Consider the following 3,342-nt stretch of genomic DNA (forward strand, 5'->3'; position numbering starts at 1 on the left):
TGATCGATATACTACAAAATGGTTCAAGATCTATTGAGGACTTAGTTGAAAGTCCTGGTGATATAAAGAGAGCTATTATGTGCTCGGACTAGATTGTGACAATAGAGACTATGCAGGGATATACATTTCACAATTGTTTCTTCATCCTAGACAAACCTGTGGGGATGTTCCCTTTATACTTGAAATAATTCCCAGACTCTAGATTAACACTGATAAGCGAAATCCTGGTGATTCGAACTAAAGACAAAAAATTAAAAGAAGAATGTTCAATCTGCAAGGAAGATATTACTCAGACACTATGACATATACTTATGCAATGCCCAGCGACATATGAATTAAGGGTTCTGCACCTTGAACGGTTTGTACATAAGAGAGAATGGCTGAACACTGAAGATTATTGGCAAAGACTGTCCGCGGGTCATGAAACCTTTTCTTTTTTGTAATCACATATCTATTAAGAAAAACATTTCAAATGACATGCAAAAAACGATTTACAGATATATATATATATATATATATATATATATATTACCGCCCTCCCCCATAGGTACAGCAAACAGTTCCACAATTGGCAATTCCAAAAATCAAAACATCAAGCAGTAAAGTTATTGAATGCAGATTTCCCCAACCACATGTGGAATTAGCAATTCAACTTTTACAATTCCAAAAAACTCCCCCATATTCCTTCATAAAGGTTGCATTTCTTATTGCTGTCCATAATCACCCTCTCCATTAAAGACATTTGATGCATATCCTCCAACCAGGCAGCCACAGAGGGCACTTGTTCACTTCACTTTTCCATTCTCGTAGTATAATTTTCTTCGCAGACAATGATTCCCTGAAGAACCAACACTTCTGTTGGTATGTAAAATCTGCTATTAAATCCTCCTCCCTAAAACAATGGTCATAAAATCATAATCGACAACCAGCATCAAAACGTTCTTCATCGTCAATGTGATTTCTTTCCAGAAAACCCTCAAGCCGCTGTGATACCACATCATATGTTCAAATGTAGCCTCTCTGTATTTGCATCTCCAGCACACCTCAGAATCTAGCAAGCCCCTTTCATACAATTAAGGTGGAGTCCAGTATACTCTGTTAAAGTTTTTGATCTGTCTTGACCTTTCTCAACATTTCAATGATGTTGTAAGAATGGATCTTCATGCGTCTTCTTGTACCAAGTTTATTAAGTATTAATGTTAAAGCAGACCCCAAGCACTTCCAACCTCCAAGGCTAACTACGCTGGAGGTGGAATCCCATTCAAAGCTAAACATCCCCAACATTCCATTGAGCTCATTATATACATACCAGGCTGAAATCATCAGTATTCCAATCTCTATCTATACACAGCTCTACCAGATAACACATCTCCTATCTTTATATATGCAACTATTTACAGAACCAACAGAAATAATATTTACACACCCACTGCCTAATCTACACAAATGTTATATCACCCTCAATCCATCCCAACCGTCTTTACAACAGCGATTCTGTTTTTATTCCATATTTGACCACCACTCACTCTGACAGCACCTTCAACACTGCAACCACTTGAACGGGGTCAGAATATAACACATCCCCTTTCCTTTTTATTACACTTTTTCCTATCCTTAACCAACTGCCACATTCCACTCTCTACTCTTTCTTACCTCTCCACAAGTTTTCTCTCATCACATACCTCTCCTTCTATTTCTTCAATATATTCCTCAACTCATCCACCACACAATCCGAAGCTCTCTCTCTACCCAATCATGGTGGGCTCACATCAGTGTTTGCCCTGTTCCCCCTCATCAGTTTGAATGGTGATACTTCTGTTGTAGCATGCAGCGCCATCCTCATCGCATATAGTCTCTCTTGGTTCGCTACCTTTCTGTCTATGCCACTGGCACCTACTATTCTCACTTCTTCCATAATGCACCTGTTCATTCTCTCAACTAAATCATTACCTTCAGGATGATATAGAGCTGAGCGCTTATGCCTCACACCACTTTTTTTAATATACTATTTGAAACACCCACCAGTAAACTGGATACCATTGTCCGATAAAATACAACTAGGCATTCCTTCTCTCGCAAAAACATCTTGCAAAAAATCAACAATCGCCTCCCCACTAATTTCTCTAATGATTTTAAACTCACACCATCGAAATAACAGAACCACCAACACCACAAAATATTTACCCCTACCAAAGCCCAGATCAACCGGACCCTAAATGCCAATAGCAACATCACCCCACACTTTAAGTGGCATATCCGATTCGATCATGCATTGTTCTTTCACCATCATGCCGTTTCCGCCTTTCTCACACTGAAAACAATCTGCCAACCTCCTCTCAACCTCCCTATCATAGCCCGGCCACCAATACTCGGTTCTTAAAATCGCTTTGGTTTTAGATATACCAATATGACATTTATGCGCCAAATCAATGATCCTTCCTCTAACGGACACAGGAGCAACAGCACATTCCCACCTAAAAATTATCCCATCCACCACACTCAACTCATCACGTACTTCCCCAAACTATTTCTCACCTTCCTGAACATCAGTTCTTTTCCTTGGCCACCCAGATTCTATGTACAATTTTATCTTAGCCAATGTCACAACCGCCGCAGTGGCTTCTACCCACACATCCTTACCAACTATGCCTTCATAATTTACGAAAACCATTTCTGAATGCTCTCTCTCTTTATTGTCCTCCTCTCTTCTACTGAATCTAGATAAACAGTCTGCCAACACATTTTCTTTTCCACCTATCACTCGTGATTCAAATCTAAGGCATTACATTCGGGTAGCCCATCTTGCTACCCGCCTAGACACCTTGTCAAGCCCCTTAGCCTCACAAATGGCCTTCAAAGACTTATGATCCATCTGGATTATAAAATCTGTGCCCCACACAACATGTTTGAATTTTTCCACTGCCCAATAACCTCCCAACGCTTCCTCCTCTAGACCTTAATACCTCTCTTCAGCTCCTCTCCACCCTCTGGATGCATGGGCAATTATCTCTTCCTTGCCCTGCACATTAAACTGCAATAGGACAGCTCCTCTCTGGCTTTTCACTGCAGTTTGCGGGCCCTGTCCAAGCCCCCATCCAATTGGCTACAAAAGACTGCTCCTAGTAGCCAATCGGGTGGAGGTGTGAGTGGGACCAGGAAAGGGCACAAATGTCTCTTGTCCCGACACTATATGGGATCATTGATGGCGGCCAGCTCCATATAAGTTTTATTTTATTTTTTTGTTGACCTGACTCGAGTGACCCTACCAGGCAGGTTCAGATCTTTTCACCACCTGGCGGCACATGCTGAAGGCAATTTTATGCTGGGAATCATGGAAACTGT

Source organism: Ambystoma mexicanum, chromosome 1p, assembly GCF_040938575.1.
Source record: "Ambystoma mexicanum isolate Mex_15411 chromosome 1p, UKY_AmexF1_1, whole genome shotgun sequence".
NCBI classification, from domain to species: Eukaryota; Metazoa; Chordata; class Amphibia; order Caudata; family Ambystomatidae; genus Ambystoma; species Ambystoma mexicanum.